Source organism: Pan troglodytes, chromosome 13 (assembly GCF_028858775.2).
Source record: "Pan troglodytes isolate AG18354 chromosome 13, NHGRI_mPanTro3-v2.0_pri, whole genome shotgun sequence".
Lineage (NCBI taxonomy): Eukaryota > Metazoa > Chordata > Mammalia > Primates > Hominidae > Pan > Pan troglodytes.
Genome location: NC_072411.2, coordinates 114,470,107 through 114,485,098, shown reverse-complemented (window position 1 = coordinate 114,485,098; position 14,992 = coordinate 114,470,107). Strand labels below are relative to the sequence as shown.

The 14,992-nt window shown below is 36.7% G+C and overlaps 1 protein-coding gene across 8 annotated transcripts in view; it reads left to right on the top strand.

Annotated features, from left to right (window-relative positions):
• Positions 1–14,992, top strand: part of ERBB4 (erb-b2 receptor tyrosine kinase 4) — a 1,163,457-nt gene that overhangs the window by 295,805 nt on the left and 852,660 nt on the right. The gene's annotated exons all lie outside the window — the stretch shown is intronic.

The window sequence follows — 14,992 nt, the reverse complement described above, 5'->3', positions numbered from 1 at the left end:
AGGTGATTTGGATATGACCCCCAGAACTGAAATTCAGAGCAACTATTACAGTAATCCTAGATTGCCTGAAAATATTATAACATTTTGGGTATCTCTTATTATATAAGTCCTATCCTACAGTATATTTACTCTGAAAAAAAGAAGATCACAGTGATAAAGTATAACTGTAGTAGATGTGGGGACTTCTTTATATCTTTTGTGCAATGATGCTGCACTAAGATTAATTAAAAGCTAAAAATTTACAGATATGATAGGCTTTTCTTTTTCTTTATATGGTGATACAAGGTCATTAAGACAGACATGATTTGTTATTACAAAAAAATTAAATTTCTTCTTATCTCACAGAATTACTCTCACCCTTCTGCTAGAAATAATAACCTCCCAATATGCTTCTTAATCATATTTTGAAATAAATGGCTTCACCTTTACATCAGTTGAATGCCTCCTAAGTGGCCACAGTCTGCCAGATGCGTGGCTTCCCAATCTGGTCGCTGCCCTTAAAATTTTTTTTGAATATTAAAAAAATGAAACAACATTAGCTGCTAAGGAAGAACCCGTTCTGTGCCATTGATTAATTGGCATTGATAAATAAGCCACATTAGTATTACAAGAAAATGGCATAACAGATTGATGTCAACTTGAGCTCTCTAGGAATAAAGCTGAAGAGAACTCAGTACACCATCTGGAAGAGACAATGAGAGGTGGCAAATTTCATGCAACAGGGAAAAGGGGAGGGTGCTTTTCAGATGCCACATATCTGAACTGACACTTTGATGTGTTCAAGTGCAATCTCCCCTGTCAAAATATTTCTTTCTTTAGCCGTACTTGGTCTAATGCAATCAGACCACAGTGTGGAAGGCTGCCATATCCTCTTAGGTGAGATTGGTCTTGGAGTAACAAGCTGCACAGCTTCCAAATTGTAGTGCCACAATTTAAATGCTAAAAAACAAAACATGCAGTACCAGCTTATGTTAAAATTTACAACCTGCTGTGCCACCTTTAATACAAATTTGAGAATTCAGTGTAATTTTTTTTTTGTTTTTTTACTCATGGTAACATGCTATAACTGAAGAAGGATTATCTCTGTGTTATTTTAAATTGACAAAACTTATCAATACACTTTCACTTATTTTTCCCTGCTTAATATTAAGCTACCTTTTCACCTCTCATTGGAAATTTCTACCAATAAGATCAAGTTTATGGGCTAATGATCTTGATGGATTTAAAGCAAACTATTTTCTTGAGATGAGAGATTGTTTATTATAATTACCATTATTATCTTTATGACTCTAAAGTTATTTTCATAGGGACTGTGTAAAGTTGTACATGTTTTAATAAAATATAGTATCAATTAGTTTCATATGTCTATGCTAGGTGAATTTTAGTAAAATGTTACTAAGATATTTTAAAATTATAACTAGGACTCGGAACTACTTGATCAAATCAATACAATATTCTATGTCTTTTAAATATTAATGCTTTCTTTTCTTTAACAAGTGGAATGTTTTCCTTAATATAACTGGAAAAAATTGCCTACTTGAATCTGATTTAAATCAGGTATATAAAATTGTAAGGTTTTAGGCTAAACAACTTGTTATGTTGAGATTTAGGTTTGTTTAACTTGGAAATGTAAAACCAATATGATGATGATTATTCATATTTTAATCTATAGCATATACAATGTCCTAGTATAAAAATGTTTATGGCTTAAAAATCATATTTGAATTTTTTTTCATTCATCAAATTATGACTCCTATTTCTAGTGGACTCATTTGTGTTGATAAATGTTTAGCCTTTATTACTTATATAATAAATTTAGATCATCTTGTTATTAATAATATGTTGAATCAATTCACATGGCACATGAAAATACAAATACACATTAAATAGAAACATGATAAAAATAAGATTAAGTTGCTCTAGGCCATACAAACACTTACTTTGTTGAGGTTTAAATGGAAAATAGAAATAATAGGTAGATTTACCAAAGCAATAAAATTACTGATTTTAGACAATATGTCAAATAACTAAAAGATATGGTTGCAAATATTGAAAATACTCAACTAAAATAATTACCAAGGAAAAATATTGCACATCAAAGCCAATGATGGGAAAAGCAACAGAATCATGCACTGGAATTTGTTACATCTTTCTGTGGATAGAAACATTGTTATTATTAGTTTCTAAGATAATAGCTAATATTAACAATCAGATGAAATTATACAATGTGGTTATTACCTGTGTTAAATGTTTCTTAATATAGTGTGGGTAAGTTAATGAAATCTTGGACCTGTTTCATATACATGCTTTATACAATTTAAGATCATTTTGATGATGTTACATATAGATGTTATATAAAGATGTAATATAAAGATTTGAATCCATTTCCAAGGTTTTCTCTTCCCTACTGTTTGAATGGTTTTAAAATTTTTTTAATTTTTTAATTTTTTTATTTTTTAGACAGGGCCTCACTCTCTCACCCAGTCTGGAGTGCAGTGTCATGATCATAGCTCACTGCAGCCTCAACCTCCTGGGCTCAAGCGAACCTCCTGCCTCAACCTCCCAAAGAGCTGGAATGTCAGGCATGAGGCAGTATGCATAGCTCTGAGTGCTTTAATTTTATTAATTACTTGGAAATAAGTTTAATTTCTAGTTATTTCCTGGAAATAAATCTACATTTTTATGTCCGATTTCAAGAAAGCATTCAAATGCCCATCACCAATTTTCTCAATGATTAGATAATTTGAAGTATAGGAGAGGAAAAAATTTATTTCCTTATCCATTACTATGTCCATGTTTGAGGACCCTATAACAAGAGGCAGACTAATAAGAGAAATGTACGTCTTGCAAGACATGGAAGCCATTTAACATCAAGACCCAAAGATGTGAACTTGTGTATTTTATGCTTAGGTTTGATAAAGAAGGGACAGTTGTGGACAAATATTACTGAAAGGCAAACGATATGACCTAATGGCAATAAACTGGGGGGAACTTAGCATCTGTTAATTATCTGTCCTTTTTTCTTTTTTTTCTGTTTTTTTTTTTTTTTTTTTTTTTGAGACAGAGTCTCGCTCTGTTGTCTAGACTGGGGTGCAATGGCACGATCTCGGCTCGGCTGACTGCAACCTCCGCCTCCCGGGTTCAAACGATTCTCCTGCCTCAGCCTCCTGAGTAGCTGGGAATACAGGTGTGCACCACCACGCCTGGCTAATTTTTTTGTGTTTTTAGTGGAGACAGGGTTTCACCATGTTGGTCAGGCTGGTCTCGTGATACGCCCATCTCGGCTTCCCAAGGTGCTTTGATTACAGGCGTGAACCATAGCTCCTGCCCCCTTCGTCTTTAGAGATAAGGATATTCTCTTCCTTAGAGAATAGGAAGGGCACCTCTCCAATAAGTGTGTTATGATCTGCATCGAAGGAGAAAGGTGAGGGGAAGGTGAGAGTGACGTTTTTACTTCTGCTGTTTTCTAAAAAGCCAAGGTACCATATTTTGGGATAGTGTTCCTGAACCCCATCAAAAGCAAACATTCATGGTCTTTTTATTTAATCTTACCCTAGCCTCATGGAAGATCAAATAGATCAAATAAGACTTATTTAATTTGCTAAGAGTATCGGTACAAGATTTCACAATAAGCACCTCAGAATGACTCAGGTATCTAACCATAGCTACAGAAGTAACAATATGCACATTTTAATCTAAGATTTGGATTTTAGAACCTCTTGTTAGGTGATCCTGCTACTTCCCATTTTTACTTCTTTGTGTATTAGTTTGCCTCTTAATGTATAACAATATTTTCCATTTAACTTGATTTTCCCCCCCTAAAAAGCTTGTTATTTAATTCCTTTAGGATTAGAGTTCTGACAGATAAAAACATTCTTGTCTTTCTCTTGCTTTTGTATTTATATATTAGCATAATTTTCTATTTCATACCTCTTTATGTCTGAAGGAATATACCACATTATCATTACAAAAACCTCCTAATAAAGTTGAATTGTGCTTTCAAGTGGAGACAGACCTGAGATTATGAATAAAAGCAATCCTCTCCAGCAAGGAAGTACTTTGAATAGATTGCAGCTCAGTCAGATAGCTTGAGAGTAATAAGTAGCAGTGGGACTGGAAGCCACATTAAAAATTTCTCACTAGTTCAGAGGAAGATGATGAAAATTACCTTCAGGAGTAGCTTTAGGAACCTGACTGAGGTAGAAATCATTATTTTGATAATATTTTGGATGGCGATTTACTCCCTACAAAACACTTTGCTACAAATTGTACCATGTAACATTCACACAACCATGTCAGAAATGTAGGGCATATGCAATTACTCCTTTTTGTATGTGTAGAAATTAAATCTAGCTGGGTGTGATGGGTCACGCCTGTCATCTCACCTACTCAGGATGCTGAGACAGGAGGATTATTTGAGCCCAGGAGTTTGAGACCAGCCTGGGCAACATAGCAATATCCTGGCTTTTAAATAAAAAAATATAGCCAGGCATGATGGCATGCACCTGTAGTTTTATCTACTTCAGACTGAGGCAGGAGGATCATCCAGGAGTTTGCGGCTGCAGTGAGCTATGACTGCCTCACTGCCCTCCAGGCTGGGCAACAGAGCAAGACCCTGTCTCTTTAAAAATTTTTAAAAAAGAAATTAAATCTCAGTGATATTAAGGGATTTAATAAAGGCCATTAATTAATAAGTGCTTGAACTGAACCAGAACTTGAAGCCCAGACTCCAAATTCAGTTTTCTTTCAATTATTCTTTTCATGAAGATTTTTGGGAGTAAGTATACTTAGCACTCTACATAAGACCCGAATATTACATTTCAGATTCTTTAAGCCATTATATTTGACATGAGATATAGGAAGCCTGAAAAATAAACAAAAACAAAAAAACAAAATTGCTGGCAACATAGAAGTCTTGCTGATAGCTGTATCATTTACCATTAAAATTTTTAAACTCTTTGCTTAAAAATTATGAAGTCTTTTTATTTCTTATTACTCATGGTTTTGAGACTCATTTGAAAATGTGAGATATAGCCCCATATTCTCTTTGGAAAAGCTATGTTATAAATTTATTTAGTTTTAATATAATATATAGTTTTCAGTCAAGCTCTTCATTTTAAAAACTATTTAAGTTTGAAATTTATATAATAATGCAGGTGGCTAGCAAGATGGCTGCATAAGAACAGCTCTGGTCTGCAGCTTCCAGCGAGATCAACACAGAAGGCAGGTGGTTTCTGCATTTCCAACTGAGGTACCTGGCTCATCTCACTGGGACTGGTTAGACAGTGGGTGCAGCCCAGTGAAGGGTGAGCTGAAGTAGGATAGGGTGTTGCCTCACCACAGCAGTGTATGGGGTCAGGGAACTCCCTCCCCTAGCCAAGGAAAGTCATGAGGGACTGAGCCATGAGGAATGGTGCATTCTGGCCCAAATGCATGCTTTTCCTACAGTCTTCACAACCCAACAACAGGAGATTCCCTTGGGTGCCTATGCCACCAGGGCCCTGGGTTTCAAGTACAAAACTGGGCAGCCATTTGGGCAGACACCCAGCTAACTGCAGGAATTATTTTTCATACCCCAGTGGTGCCTGAAACACCAGCAAGACAGAACTGTTTACTCCTCTGGAAAGGCGGCAGAAGCCCAGGAGTTAAGTGGTCTAGCTCAGCGGATCCTACCCCCACAGAGCCCAGCAAACTAAAATCCACTGGCTTGAAATTCGTGCTGCCAGCACAGCAGTCTGAAGTCAACCTGGGACACTTGAGCTTTGTTGGGGGAGGGGCGTCCGCTATTACTGAGGCTTGAGTAGGTGGTTTTCCCCTCAGAGTGTAAACAAAGCCACTTGGAAGTTCGAACTGGGCAGAGTCCTCTGCAGTCCTGCAAAGCCGATGTAGCCAGGCTGCCTCTCTAGATTCCTCCTCTCTGGGCAGGACATCTCTGAAAGAAAGGCAGTAGCCACTGTCAGGGACTTATAGATAAACTCCCACATCCCTGGGACAGAGCAGCTGGGGGAAGGGGCAGCTGTGGGTGCAGCTTCAGCAGACTTAAATGTTCCTGCCTGCTGGCTCTGAAGAGAGCAGCAGACCTCCCAGCATAGCATTCGAGCTCTGATAAGGGACAGACTGCCTCCTCAGTGGGTCCCTGACCCCCCGTGCCTCCTGACTGGGACACATCTCCCAGCAGGAGTCGACAGACACCTCATACAGGAGAGCTCCAACTGGCATCTGGCAGGTGGCCCTCTGGGATGAAGCTTCCAGAGGAAAGAACAGGCAGCAATCTTTGCTGTTCTGTAGCCTCGACTGGTGATACTCAGGCAAACAAGACCTGGAGTGGACCTCCAGCAAATTCCAGCAGACCTGCAGCAGAGGGGCATGACTGTTAAAAGGAAAACTAACAAATAGAAAGGAATAGCGTCAACATCAACAAAAAGGATGTCCGCACAAAAACCCCATCCAAAGGTCACCAACATCAAAGACCAAAGGTAGATAAATCCACGAAGATGAGGAAAAACCAGCACAGAAAGGCTGAAAATTCCAAAAGTGAGAATATTTCTTCTCCTCCAAAGGAGGAGTGTTTAGAAGGAAATTTATAGCACTAAATGCCCACAGGAGAAAGCAGGAAAGATCTAAAATCAACACCCTAACATCACAATTAAAAGAACTAGAGAAGCAAGAGCAAACAAATTCAAAAGCTAGCAGAAGACAAGAAATAACTAAGATCAGAGCAGAAATGAAGAAGATAGAGACATGAAAAACCCTTCAAAAAAAGCAATGAATCCAGGAGGTGATTTTTTGAAAAGATTAACAAAATAGATAGACTGCTAGCCAGACTAATAAAGAAGAAAAGAGAGAAGAATCAAATAGACACAATAAAATTTGATAAAGGAGATATCACCACTGATCCCACGGAAATACAAACTACCTTCAGAGAATACTATAAACACCTCTAAGCTAATAAACTAGAAAATCTAGAAGAAATGAATAAATTCCTGGACACATACACCCTCCGAAGACTAAACCAGGAAGAAGTTGTATCCCTGAATAGACTGATAACAAGTTCTGAAATTGAGGCAGTAATTAATAGCCTACCAACCAAAAAAGGCACAGGACCAGATGGATTCAGAGCTAAATTCCACCAGAGATATTAAGAGGAGCTTGTGCCATTCCTTCTGAAATTATTCCAAACAATCGAAAAAGAGGAACTCCTCCCTGATTGATTTTATGAGGCCAGCATCATCCTGATACCAAAACCTGGCAGAGACACCACAAAAGAAGAAAATTTCAGGCCAATATCCCAGATGAACATCGATGTGAAAATCCTCAATAAAATACTGGCAAACTGAATCCAGCAGCACACCAAAAAGCGTATCCACCACAATCAAGTTGGTTTCATCCCTGGGATGCAAGGCTGGTTCAACATACGCAAATCAATAAACATAATCCATCACATAAACAAAACCAATGACAAAAACCACATGATTATTGCAGTAGATGCAGAAGAGGCCTCCTATAAAATTCAACACCCATTCATACTAAAAACTCTCAATAAACTAGGTGTTGATAGAATGTGTCTCAAAATAATAAGAGCTCTTTATGACAAACCCACAGCCACTATCATACTGAATGGGCAAAAGCTGGAAGAATTCCCTTTGAAAACCGGCAAAAGACAAGGATGCCCTTTCTCATCACTCCTATTCAACATAGTACTGGAAGTTCTGGCTAGGGCAATCAGGCAAGAGAAAGAAGTAAAGGGTATTCAAATAGGAAGAGAGGAAGTCAAAATGTCTGTTTGCAGATTACATGATTGTATATTTAGAAAACCCCTTCGTGTCAGCCCAAAATCTCCTTAAGCTGATAAGCAACTTCAGCAAAGTCTCAGGATACAAAATCAATGTGCAAAAATCACAAGCATTCCTATAAAACAATAATAGACAAAGAGAGAGCCAAATCATGAGTGAACTCCCATTCACAATTGCTACGAAGAGAATAAAATACCTAGGAATCCAACTTACAAGGGATGTGAAGGACTCTTCAAGGAGAACTACAAACCACTGTTTAAGGAAATAAGAAAGGCCACAAACAAATGCAAACACATTCCATGCTCATGGATAGGAAAAATCAATATCCTGAAAATGGCCAAACTGCCCAAAGTAATTTATAGATTCAATGCCATCCCCATCAAGCTACCATTGACTTTCTTCACAGAATTAAAACCAACTACTTTAAATTTTATATGGAACGAAAAAAGAGCCCGGATAGCCAAGAAGATCCTGTGCAAAAACCTGGAGGCATCATGCTACCTGACTTCAAGCAATACTACAAAGCTACAGTAACCAAAACAGCATGGTACTGGTACCAAAACAGATATATAGATGGATGGAACAGAACATAGGCCTCAGAAATAATGCCACACATATACAATCATCTGATCTTTGACAAACCTGATAAAAGCAAGCAATGGGGAAAGGATTCCCTATTTAATAAATGATGTTGGGGAAATTGGCTAGTCATATGCAGAAAACTGAAATTGGACCCCTTCCTTACACCTTATACAAAAATTAAGTCAAGATGGATTAACGACTTAAATGTAAGGCCTAAAACCATAAAAACCCTAGAAGAAAACCTAGTGAATGCCATTCAGGACATAGGCATGGGCAAAGACTTTATGACTAAAACACCAAACACCAATGGCAACGCAAGCCAAAATTGATAAATGCAATCTAATTAAACTAAAAAGCCTCTATACAGCAAAGGAAACTATCATCAGAGTGAACAGGCAACCTACAGAATGGGAGAAAATTGTTGCAATCTATCCGTCTGACAAAGGGCTAATATCCAGAATCTACAAAGAAAAACAAATTTACAGGAAAAAAACAAACCCATCAAAAAGTGGACAAAGGATACGAACAGACATTTCTCAAAAGAAGACATTTATGCAGCCAGCAAAAATATGAAAAAAGCTCATCATCACTGGTCATTAGAGAAATGCAAGTCAAAACCACAATGAGATACCATCTCATGCCAGTTAGAATGGCGATCATGAAAAAGTCAAGAAACAACAGATGCTGGAGAGGATGTGGACAAATACGAACGCTTTTACGCTGTTGGTGGGAGTGTAATTAGTTCAAGCATTTTGGAAGTCAATGTGGCAATTCCTTAAGGATCTAGAACCAGAAATACCATTTGACCCAGCAATCCCATTACTGGGCATATACCCAAAGGATTATAAATCATTCTATTATAAAGACACATGCACATATATGTTTATTGCAGCACTGTTCACAATAGCAAAGACTTGAAACCAACCCAAATGCCCATCAATGTTAGACTGGATAAAGAAAAGGTGACACATATACACCATGGAATACTATGCAGCCATAAAAAAGGATGAGTTCATGTCCTTTGCAGGGACATGGATGATGCTGGAAACCATCATTCTCAGCAAACTAACACAGGAACAGAAAACCCAACACTGCATGTTCTCACTCATAATTGGGAATTGAACAATAAGAACACATGGACACAGGGAGGGAAACATCACACAACAGGGCCTGTCAGAGGTTGAGGGGCTAGGGGAGGGATGGCATTAGAAGAAATACCTAATGTAGGTGATGGGTTGATGAGTGCAGCAAACCATGGCATGTGTATACCTATGTAACAAACCTGTGCGTTCTGCACATGTATCCCAAGACTTAAAGTATAATACTAATACTAATACTACTACTAATAATAATAAATGCAAAGAGACATATACAAAAACATCTAGAGAAATACTGTTAAGATAATTTAGGACAGAACTCTGGATAACTTTTAATCACAAATGAAAAGTCAAATGTAGAAAGAAACAAACTCCCAAATAAGATAAATACATGCACAAAAGTGTAAGTAGACAGAATTACCAACTCAACTTGGCTTTGGTCAAATTATTTGACTTGCTCATAATTTGGCCAAACCTGCTATAAAATTAAAAGGGAATATAAAACCAACATATTATAGAACACAAGAGGCTGCATCTCAATGAGATTCTCTTATGTGAATTACTTTCTAACAAAATTTTAAAAAGAAGTCAACAGAAATTGAGTGTTTAATAAAAGTAAATATAAACGTGTGATAGTGATAAATCTGTCTAAATAATTGGCATGTTTAAGGTGTTATTTTAGAACTCAGATTCTTATGTTTCTTAATATCAACTTACTGGTTATATTTGCCTTTCCATAATACTCAGTAAAAACATATCCATTAAGGAGGCTAACGTAATCATTTCAGGAATTAAAATTTTGAAAATAGTATGAAAAATAACTTAGAATGAGCTTTATAAGTGTTATAGGAAAGCTTTCAAATATATACATATATAGTTATTTCAAATGAAATTTTGCTCCTACCTACCTCACCACATAAGTCTTGGTCTCCTAAATGAGTCGGGTTAGAGTGGATTTCAAGATTTATGAATTTCCCTGAAGTGAAACTCTCTCAACCCTATTTTCTTTGTAAAATATTTTGCTAGAAAGTACATGCTATAGGTGTAAAGCATGGTCATTATATCATTATTAATATTATTCTTAAAAGTGGATCTCAAAAATAGTGATTTAAAAAAGGAATCCAATAGCATGTCCTGAATATTCCAATCTCTTTTGGACCTACCCAACTTGTATCTTCTTCTGATCTCTTATAATATTTGTGAACTTTTCAATGCATTCAGGAATAAGTATTGCCCTGAAGATCTCTTCCAATTCTGTCTAGAATTTACAGTAAGTATTTCTTTTTAACTTTTGTTGCTTTTGAATTTTATTTTAATAATTGCATTAAAAATTTCTGTAGCGCAAGGGACAAATGATACTTCAGGGATCTTACCCTGTTTTCTTCTTGGTCTTCTAAGGATGGGGACAATTCCCAAAGGGAGGCACTGCTATGTCTCATGTTACCATGCTATCTGTGTGAGTAGAAGAGAAAGAAAAGTGAGATTCTGTTCACTTCCATTTAGAATCTTTACTTACTCCCGGCCGGGCATGGTGGCTCACGCCTGTAATCCCAGCACTTTGGGAAGCCGAGGCAGGCGGATCATGAGGTCAGGAGATGGAGACCATCCTGGCTAACACGGTGAAACCCCGTCTCTACTAAAAATATAAAAAGTTAGCCAGGTGTGGTGGCAGGCGCCTGTAGTCCCAGTTACTCAGAAGGCAGAGGCAGGAAAATCGCTTGAACACAGGAGACGGAGGTTGTGGTGAGCCGAGATCATGCTACTGCACTCCAGCCTGGGTGACAGAGCAAGACTCTGTCTCAAAATAATAATAATAGTAAAAAGTAAAATCTTTACTTACTCCCCTGAAAACTCTTATATCTACTTAAGTAGATTTATTGTTTTCCTTCAAAGCCTTTATTTAACAGCATTTCTTCTTTGAAAATGGAATCAAAGAGCAGGAAACACTGAGTTTCCCATTAAGGTTAGAATATTTAAGTATTATGAAACACTTATGTAGTCTTCATAATGTTTCTTTATAACATATAAAAACAACATATGTTAACTCATTGATATATATGTTAATTTATTGTATTATAATAACAGCCCTTGAGAAAAAAAGTACTATTATTATCAAACCCACTTGACAGATGAGAAAACTGATGCATAAAGAGTTCAATTAATTTCTTCACTGTCACACAGATAATACAGGAAATTTGAATCTAAAACAGTGCTATACTGCCTTTCATCTGAGGCGAAGTACACATGTCTAAGATCGTTCAGGGTCATAAAAACAATAAGTAAAAGCTTCAGATTAAATGAAGAAAATTATTTCACTCATACAGTTGGTGTATTCACTTAAAAGGGAGATTGAAAAATGAATTGTTAAATAAATAATGAAGAAAAAGGTTAGTAGAAAAATGAACCAAAGCATTTTTTTATCCTAGTTGATTGCAAGACTTTGTCAAAATAAATACATGCATATTGGTATTAGTTGTATTACTACAGGAGGAGTAAAAACTATAGGGATAAAAAAACAGCAGTATGTATAGTTCTGGGTCTTATCTATCCTAATTTTTGTCATATGCTTCTATCAGACCTGACTGTTTATGAAGTGTTAATAAACATAAGGAAAACATCCACAGTATGGACCATTCCTCTTCTTCAGAATAAACCTTGGCAGGCCATATTATCCATGTAATTGCCATTTCCTGATGAAAACAGAGGTTTCTTCGAAGGCATTTAACAAGAGCCAATTTTTTAATGCTGCTTCTGGCACTCACCTTCATGGGCACTTTGCCATTTCAGTCTGAAGTAATCAAAGATGGAAAGAAAAATATTCTCTTCTTTTTAAAGTTCCAGGTCTCCTTAGGTTTAAGCCCATCAGGAGTCCAGACAAATGATTTAAAACATGTCAAAAATGAAGTGAAAAGGTTTTATAACCTGTTTTTTTTTTCCTTTCGGACACCCTCAGATTTTGTCCGTTTGAGATGACTGGATTTTTGTTTTCTTCATTCTTAGTGTGAAATCGTTCCTTCAAAACATGTCTGTAATTAAATATCTAGTTATCTCTGATGTTCTGTAACACTTCTTGAAAAAATTTCTGAAACAACAAAGTAGTTACTTTTGGAAGACCAAATCATTGAAATAAGGTATTTAGGTAAACATTTCTGGCATTGTTCATATCTACACCCTAACTATACTCTAACTGTATTTTGAAGATTCAAGAGAAAGATAACTCAACATTTCTTAAATTTGGGTAAATATGACAGTATTTTGCAAAGTTTTTTAGGTATCAGTGAATCAAATTAGTTTATTTAATGGTATCAACTTATGTATAATCTAATTTAAAAGTTCCATAATAAGTACATCATTTCCCTATGGTTCCTGGGAAGGTACTGCTCATTGGATTTTTGAGACTCTAGACTCTTTATCATGCTGATCTTTAGTGAAAAACTTTTGTATTATAACTCCCGATTTTAAATAGTTATGTCAGTAGATAGATGAATGGGCAGATGGAGAGACAGATAAAAGATAACCTGAATAAGTAGTATGATTCATATTATATAGACATAGATTTTGTAAAATATATGTTCAGAAAACCATACGCACTGTCATACGTTTAAGTAGGGGAATTCATCTGAATCCTAGACACAGTTGTGTGGTACATATTTTCTGTATTTTAACATTTTAAAACAGTAATTACTTCGAAAATGGAATATTCTTGATGATGTTTGTGATGGTGTTTGACAATGAATTTGGCAATTTGACAAAAATATATTTTACCTCAATAGCCTCTGAAAGCCAATTTTGCATTTAAATTTTGAATCTGTTACAATACAAAATCCATTGGAAATCAATTAACTGAGATAGTAGCATATTTTATTATGGATAAAGTAATAGTTTTGCAGCATACCTACACTTAGACTTCCATGTTGTAGCCCATATTCTTTTTTCTTTTTTTTCAAGACAGAGTCTTGCTGTTGCCCAGGCTGGAATGCAGTGGTGTGATCTCAGCTCACTGCAACCTCCACCTCCCAGGTTCAAGCAATTCTCCTGCCTCAGCCTCCCGAGTAGCTGGGATTATAGGCATTCACCACCACACCCAGCTAATTTTTGTATTTTTAGTAGAGATAGGGTTTCACCGTGTTGGCCAGGCTCATCTTGAACTCCTGGCCTCAGGTTATCTGCCTGCTTCAGCCTCCCAAAGTGCTTGGATTACAGGCGTGAACCACCGCACCTGGCGGTTGTAGCCTATATTCTGATTTCTGTTCATTCTGTGCATTTCTATTGCATTTTGCTTAGGTATTGGCCAACAGTCATAATCTTCCTCCTATAACTTCCTTCTTTCTCTACATTCTTTATCATTTTAATAGGACCGCCATCCAAAGAATGGCATGAGTCAGGAAAATGGGACTCGTTTTCCATTCCTTGACTCTCACCTCTACATGAAATCAAACATTAAATACTGTAAAATAATACATATAACACGTCTCTCCTTCTCTCTTTTCTATTCCAGAACCACTTATTGTTTCTTAGACCCTCATTATTTATCACCTGGATAAGCTGTAACAGCCCTAAACTTCCCTTCTAGCTTCAGTCTTACCTCTTTCTAAGCCTCTGCTGCCAGAGAGATGTCCGTGAATTGAACCTGACTATGACACACCCCTTCTTCAGTACTCTTCTGACCCTCTTTGACTTCACTGGAAAAGTTAAATACTGAGCTTGATTTACTGGCCCTTTAGTACCTTTCTATCGCTTCTTCCCACATTTTCATCCCTTTCTGCAGTGTTTCAAATGGAACAGGCTATGGCATTAACTATGCACTTTTGCATATATGTTTCCTTCTACCTAGAGCACCATTGCCCATCAGCAACAAATATCCCCAACCCTTTCTCAGCTCTGACTTGAGTCCATCCAGACTTCACCGAGGCATCTTTTTGTTTTTTATTTGAATGATCCCTGAGCCCCCTTTTCCCCTTTTACTTGGTTAGTTGTTCTAATTATCTGCTTCTACAGTACTTTCTGTTTCCCTCTCTTCTAACTTTGTCATTCTCTATTATTGTTAAGGTTTCCCTCATTATGTTTTCCACATTAGACTGTGTTCCTTAATTGCAACACTGTACATTATTCACCTATGTGTCACACACACTTACAGTGCTCTGTCTCTCTCTCTTCCCATGAATCCATACTGATATGTCCAATTCCAAGCCAATACACAGAGCTCATGCTGCCCTTTCTTCCTTGGGCATTTTGTCAATATTTTTCAAGTACAGAGATTCCAGGTCTTTTAAGACAGGCATTGTTAACTTGCCAGCATACTTCACATATACATAAATTTTTAGCCCAGCTGATCCAATTTGTTGAAATTTATTGTCTAGATGACTCTAAACTTTACAGAAAAAAAATAAACAATTTGGAAGCTTTGGTGCACGTGGCAGTTTGCCATTGCATATATCATCATCTGGTTGATTATGTGACGTTTTGTTTGTTTGTCCAGATAACTGGTGCTATATGGACACACACTTATTCTCCATTTAC